The following is a 7,848-nucleotide window of genomic DNA, read 5'->3' as shown; positions in this document are numbered from 1 at the left end:
CATTAAGGAGACCTTGCTTTAAATTTTATCTTAATCTTACTTTCTAGGATAAGAATCACATTAAATATTATCTCAGCTAGAAGCGTCTTAGGAGGCCCAGTTTTTTGGCCCACTTATGCCACATGTTTGAATAGACTCCTGAGTTGCCAATTTAAAACTAACTTTCTAGTAACCAATGTTACACCTTTTTGATCATACACAATAACTTTATGTTAGTACTCTATGATGAAGACACACAGAGCATATTACACCTCTAAGACCAGTAAAAAAACAAATGAAGCCACTACACAAGTCTTATAAATTTAGACCAATCAAAGAATTTTAATTTTTCTATCTATAATTATAAAATAAAAAGCACTTTGTCATTAGCTAAATGCAATAATCATGATTGCAGAGAATTTTCTTAGGATAAAAACATCTATCAGCTATTTCGCCCCAAAACCATGAGGCTGCAGACTCCCTTAAAAACAAACAAACAAACAAACAAACAAACAAACAAACAAAAACAGATTCTTCCAGCAGGGGGCCCTCCTGCTGTGCCTGATCCTGGCTAAAACATGTGGCCACCCTCTTGTTAAACTGGCAGATAAAGTTTTAGCTGCCTTTATTTTCCAACATGAAAACACAACATTCAGTCATTCAGATCACTACATACGAACACACATGAATTGAACACCAGACATTAGACAAGACCTTAGACAAAAACACAGAGAGGGCAGAAGAACTTCTGTTGTAGGGCCCAGAGAGAATAAAGCAGGGCATCCCCGATTCTCTCTGTCTCTGGGAGAGTTTCACAAGTCCATTTTCCTCCCTGATGCAGTTTCTGACTGCGGCCAATCCGCCTGATTATTAAATCCCTTTTATTAAACCCTTTTATTTCTCTTGCCTAAAAAGCAGCTTCTGTAAGCTGCGGCCGAGACTGAATGCCTGTTGAGTTCCTAGTTACCAATATCTCACTGCTGAACTTAAGTGAATCCAGCGTGCAGGTTTAGCGCTGTTCCAGCTTAGCCCATACCACACACCTAAGCAACCTTTTTGCCCGTTGCTTCTCGTGTTCCTCCAGTACGAATTTTCTATCTGTGGAGTTCCCTACCAGCAATGATTCTTCCATCATCCTCTGCCATTCCCAGATCCTGTGTTGGTTCGTCAAATTGTTGGGGCCGGCCTGCGGCTCTCATGTCCAGATTTGAGCCTGAAAAGCATCTTGGAGCTGAAAGAAAAGGAAACTAGGTGGACGAGAGAGAGAGAGAGAGAGAGAGAGAGAGAGAGAGAGAGAGAGAGAGATGCAACCAAGACAGTATTCTGATCAAGGCTCAAATTTTTAATGGCAGACATGCTTTATAAAGGAGGGGAGAAGCCCATTCCCACCAAATCATCCTTGGAGCCCAGCTGCAGGTGACCATGTGTAGTCTCTGGAATAGCTAGGCCAACTCCCAGCAGGTAGCAGCAGCAGCAATGGCTGAACTATAGAGTGATCCAGGGAGGCAAGCTCCACCTTAAGTAATCTCCTTAGTGGCAACAAAGTCAAGGTCTGGCTCAGCCTGCTTCAGACTTGTTGGAGGCTACACACTCACACATATAACAAATAGAAGGCACTTCATAACCTAGCCCATGCCTGCCAGTCCACATGCCCTCCACCTTCCCATCTATACTATAGCCACAGAAACATTCCAAAGAGGATCCATTTTCCCCTCATATCCCTCTGCTCCAAAATTTCTTCTCCAAAATATTTGTGTGAATAATTCAATCTTATGAGCCGTGTTAGCAAGGATGTCACCCTTCTTAGGAATTTTCTTTACTGCTCAGGCAAAAATAGTCACAATTCAGTCTCACCCAGTCTCTATCAATTACTTTGCTTTTTCATTTCTTTTTTCTTTTTTCTTTTTTCTTTTTTCTTTTGTTTGTTTTTTGTTGTGTGTTTTTTGTTTGTTTGTTTGTTTTTTGTTTTGTTTTGTTTTTCGAGGCATGGTTTCCCTGTGTAGCCCTGGTTGTCCTGGAACTCACTTTGTAGACAAGGCTGGCCTCGAACTCAGAAATCTGCCTGCCTCTGCCTCCCGAGTGCTGGGATTAAAGGCGTGCGCCACCACGCCAGGCTGTTGTCTTTATTTTTAAAGACAGGGTTTTTCTGTGTAACTCTGGCTGTCCTGGAACTTACTTTGCAGACCAGGCTGGCCATGAATTCAGAAATCTGCCTGTATATGCCTCCCAATTGCTGGGATTAAAGGCATGTACCACCATCGCCCAGCTTTTTATTTTTCTTTTAAACTTCATAGTACCTAAAACTCTACAAATTTCTGCATACTTATATTGTTTGTTTCATCATTTGTTCATGCATTTAACCTCCATCAAAGCCCTTAAAAATACAAAATAATAATTACCTCACTATCCTTTATAGCAATCATGATTATGTACCTAAAGTAATGAAAGTCACATTACAATAGAGGTAAATGCACATCCCTGTTTATTAGGGAATTAATCATAACAAAGTAAGACAAATAAATACAGAAAAGAAGTAGAAAGGAGGATTATCATATTTTTAAGTAACACCACATTCTGTTACATAAATACTAAATGCTTTCTTATCTATATGAAGTATGTTAAGGAAGATGAAGGAGATCAATGGAGAGGAAAATGTGTGATAAAGAGAGAGACAAGGGATACAGATCAGTTTAAATTGCTTGGTATCATATGCTCAATGCATAGAATATGAGAGAGAGAGAGAGAGAGAGAGAGAGAGAGAGAGAGAGAATTTAAGAGAATTTTCATGGTTATTGTATAGCAGATGTGTAAAGTTCATAAGAATTCTTTATTTATACTATAAATGTACACTAATACAAATTAAAATTTTAAAAGTCATGTAAAAGAAAATTTCTATATGAATGCTGAGTAGGAACCACATTTATTACAAACATAGGTGTGGTATTTCAATTTTTGTCTATATTTCAACTCAATATATGAGAAAAAATAAATTAAGTTTCATCCATACTTGAAAACTGATTGAGTTTAATGACTAGAAAGCCAACATGATAAAACAAACAATTAAAACCCCAAACTTTAATTTATATAATTATTACATTGCAGTGTTCTAAAGTCTACCTTTTACCAAAAGAAATGTTTAAATCATGGGGAAGTTTGAGAAACTGTATTCCCACGAATGGAGCAAAGTAACAGACAGAATGCTTCCTCTAGTTACCTTAGAAATTGACATAACCAGGCAAATACTAAATCAACCCTTTTATATATCATTGATTACCTAAAACAAACCAGCAACACAGAGCATAAGAAGTTAAGAATACAAAAAAGGCATTAAGAACTACAATGAGGAAACTTGGCTTTCAGTGGTTTCATCTAACCTCAGGATGGAAATTGCTAGAAGAATAGGAGCACAGATGAGCCTAGGGAAGAAGTGGGATGCCATTTGTCTAGTCAACCGAGCACGTTTTCTGCCAAGACTAAAGCAAAGGGGAAACAACAACAACAAAACAATCCCCCAAAACAAAACAAAACAAAATTTTAAAAATCAGAGTAAGATAATGGTTGTAAACCAAAGGAAAAATAAGCACAAGATACTGAGACACCAGGACACACTCATAGGAAGGTTTTCAGTTCCTCCTTTTCCACAACATCTGCCTCCAGTGTATCTGATTTACAGGGATGTTTTGCGGGCATGGTGTCAAGAGATGAAGCTGTGCAGTAAAGGCCAGCCGAAGTTGAAGAATATTCCTGACTCAGCCAAAGAAGCCAGGTTGAAGACATCTTGGAAAAACAAAACAAAACAAAACAAAACAAAACAAAACAAAACAAAACAAAAATGAAGCCCAAATGGAGGAAGATTCTCAGGTAACAGTTCCCCTTGAAATCGTCACTGTACCAGAGGAGAATATACCTGCCCTCATTGATTCTCCTATGCTCTATGAGGAAGTAAGCACCATAGATGTGACTACATCTGCCTCTGAGGCAGTGTTGGCATCTTGGACCAGAATTGCAGCCAATGCTAAAAATTTTGAGGCAGTGCTATGGGGAAAATGTGGTGTGTGGATCATGGGACAAAATCTTGGGAACTCAAGTGGTTGGGTTCGGCTGCAGTTCCACAATGGACTAGCCTGTGTGCCTGATAAAAACTGGAAAATGATTGCCCTCTTCTTGCTTCCAGCATGCACATTTCCACCCCCACACCCAGAAGACAACATTCTGTACCCCAAGTGTGTTCATAGGAACAAGATCTTAACGAAGAGCCTCAAAGGATAAAGGATAGTTCTCCTAAGTTTGGGCTAGCTGCTGGCATCACACACTCCTGTGTCGTGATCAACAGAGCTGTAGCTGGCACTGAGATTGATGGAAATCCACATCTCTTCCTTTGAAGGAGCCTTTCTCACCCAGAAATTATGGGATATTGTAAGTTAGTTGACGCTTAAGCACAAGTATTTTGGGAAAACTCATCAAGGCCAGCAAAAGTCCACCTCTGCTCCTTGTGATGACTGAACACTGGGAATGGCCTCCTACTCTTGTGTGAAGATAAAAAAAAAAAAAAAAACAAAAAAAAACAAAAAAAAAAGTGTCCTGTGTATTTTGCTGCAAGTAAGTCCTGGGGCAGGAGTATGACATTTCCAGATACAACAGTTGATATTCCTGTCACCAGCACAGTGGGGTCATAGCCAGGTTAGCAGTCAACTGTAAAGACTTGGCTTGTGCTTATAACCTCTGCATGCCCTCTTCCCTGGATTGTAGTATGTTGTTAGTGTATACTACTTGGGTTTGTTTTCTGCTCTTATAAAATATTATACCAAATCTGGTTTGTGGCTTTAAAAAAAGAATTATAATGAAAAAAAATACTGTGCTTATTCTGCAGTTAAAATTCTAATATCTAAAGTGAAAAATTTGCCAGAAAGATTAGAAGTAGCTTTGATGAGACAGAAGAAGTTCCTATTGATGAATGTTAGAATATTTTGTGTCTTAGGAGTCAGTAGGATAAGGAATGAAGAACTAAGGAACCTGTGAAAGACCATCAAGTCAATCTTTAAACTTGAAAATCACAAGTCTGTATGTGAAGAAACTCAATTAACTCTGATAGGACAAAATGGCAACCAACAGATTGGGAAAAGATTTCACCAACCCTACATCCAATAGAGGGCTAATATCCAATATGTAAAATAACTTTAGAAGTTAGACTACAGAAATCAAATAACCCTATTAAAAATGGGGTAGAGAGCTAAACAAAGAATTCTCCTCTGAGGAATATTGAATGGCTGAGAAGTGCCTAAAGAAATCTTCAACATCCCCAGTCATCAGGGAAATGCAAATCAAAATGGCCCAGAGATTTCACATCACACCACTCAGAATGGCTAAGATCAAAAACTCAGGTGACAGCAGATGCTGGCCAGGATGTGGAGAAACAGTATGACATCTCCAGATACAACAGCTGCTAGCCCTGTCACCAGCACAATGGGGTCTTAGCCAGGTTAGCAGTCAACTGTTAAGACATGGCTTGTGCCTATAACCTCTGTATGTCCTTCATTGCTGGTGGGATTGCAAGTTGGCACAACTACTCTGGAAATCAGTCTAGCAGTTCCTCAGAAAATTGGACATAGTATAACCTAATGACCTAGTTATACCACTCCTGGTCATATACCCAAAAGATGTTCCAACAAATAACAAGAACATATGCGCCAATATGTTTATAGCAGCCTTATTTATAATAGCCAGAAAGAAGCAAGATTATATATTAATCTATTTATAATATTAATATTAATCTATTAATCTATTTATCTGTTAATCTGTTGATCTATTTATATTAATATTCATATTAGATTAATATTAATCTATTTATAATAGCTGGAAAGAACCGAGATGTCCCTCAACAGAGGGATGGATACAGAAAATATGGTACCTATACATAATGTAATACTACTCAGCTATTAAAAACAATGACTTCATGAAGTTTGCAGGCAAAATGATAGAACTAGAAAACATCATCCTGAGTGAAATAACCCAATCAAAAAAAGAACACACATGGTATATACTCCCTGATATGTGGATATTAGCCCAAAAGCTTTGAATACTGAAAATAAAATTCACAGACCACAGGAAACTCAAGAAGAAGGCAGACCAAAGTATGGATGCATCAATCCTTTTTAGGAAGGGAAACAAAATACTCACAGGAGGAAACATGGTGACAAAAGTATAGACACTGAAAAGTGGATATTAGGCTAGAAGCTTGGAATACCCAAGATAAAATTCACAAACCACATGCAACTCAAGAAGAAGGAAAATCAAAGTGTGTATACTTTGCTCCTTCTTAGAAGGGGGAACAAAATACCCATTGAAGGAGTTACAGAGACAAAGTGTGAAGCAGAGACTGAAGGAATGATCATCAAGAGACTGCCCCACCTGGGAGCCTATCCCATTATCAGTCATCAAACACAGACACTATTGTGGATGCCAACAAGAGCTCGCTGACAGGAGCCTGATATAGCTGACTCCAGAGAGGCTCTACCAGTTCCTCACAAATACAGAGGTAGATCCTCAAAGCCTACCACTGGACTGACCACAGGGTCCCCAATTTGGGAGATAGAGAAAGGACCCAAGGAGATGAAGAGGTTAGCAAGCTCATAGGAGGAACAACAACATGAACTAACCAGTACCCCCAGAGCTACCAGGGACTAAATCACCAACCAAAGAGTGGGACCATGGTGGGACTCATGGCTCTAGCTGCATATGTAGCAGAGGATAGCCTAGTTGGTCATCAATGGGAGGAGAGGTCCATGGTCCTGTGAAGGCTCTATGCCCCAGTGTAGGGGAATTCCAGGGCCAGGAATTGGGTGTGGGTGGGATGGTGAGCAGGGTGAGGAGAAGGGTATAGGCGGTTTTCAGAGTGGAAACCAGGGAAGGGAAAAACATTTGAAATGTAAATAAAGTAAATACTTAATAAAATATGAACATATTAATAAAAAATGTGTGGAGTAGAGACTGAAGGAAGGGCCATCGAGAGACTGCCCCACCTGGGGATCTATCCCATATACAGTCACCAAACCCAGACACTTTTTTGGATGCAAAGAAGTGCATGCTGACAGTAACCTGATATAGCTGTCTCCTGCCAAGGCTGGCCTGTGGCTACCCCTATGGCTCCTACAATACTTGCCATGACACTTCTAAATTATCCCATAAACTCTGCAAATGTTTGGCTGTGGAAAGTACACATCTGTTTCCACATATTGCTGGATGGAGCTTCTCTAATGAAAATTAGGCTAGACACCAATCTATAATATAAGAGTATAGCAGAATAGCATTTGCATAATCGGGAGTCATTTTATTGAGGTCTCCTTTTTGCCAATAGTGTTTGGTCGTATTCTATGTCTTGTCTTTCTTTTTGAGACAGTGGAGGGGGAAGAGCATTGGTGGAGGGTACAACTTTGTATTACAAAATTTGGGGGTAAGACTTTGTCTTACAAGATATTTGGAGTTGCTCTAAAATAAGAAAATGTTTACTTATCTAAATCTAAATTACTATGCTTCTGTAGCTGTCCTTCCTTCTGTGTCCCTCTGAGGCCAGAAACTGTAGTCTCTGGCACTTAGCACCTCACCCTAAAACAGCAGGAGATAGATCAAGTAAAGGATTAATTACTAGAACCTTTGACTTTTTGTCCAGATGGGCTAGGGGGAAGTTTGGAGCAATAGACTTCCATTGAACCAGGAGAAGAGAATAATGCTCTCAGAAGGAAAAATGTTTACATAAGCAAATATTCATGAACTCACATTAAGTTCATATACAGATTCACACATGTGCATTTATACATTTCCACTCAAACCCATTGGGGTCAGCTTCCATGCATTCTTACAGTTATGTATACA

At 39.3% G+C, this 7,848-nt stretch overlaps 1 pseudogene; it reads left to right on the top strand.

Annotated features, from left to right (window-relative positions):
* The first annotated feature begins 3,122 nt into the window (after nt 1-3,122).
* Nucleotides 3,123-4,248, top strand: LOC110286222 (annotated as a pseudogene).
* Nucleotides 4,249-7,848: the final 3,600 nt, after the last annotated feature.

The sequence above is a fragment of the Mus caroli genome, chromosome X (assembly GCF_900094665.2).
Source record: "Mus caroli chromosome X, CAROLI_EIJ_v1.1, whole genome shotgun sequence".
NCBI classification, from domain to species: Eukaryota; Metazoa; Chordata; class Mammalia; order Rodentia; family Muridae; genus Mus; species Mus caroli.
The sequence above is the reverse complement of the archived record's forward strand: the minus strand, read 5'-3'. Positions and strand labels throughout refer to the sequence as shown.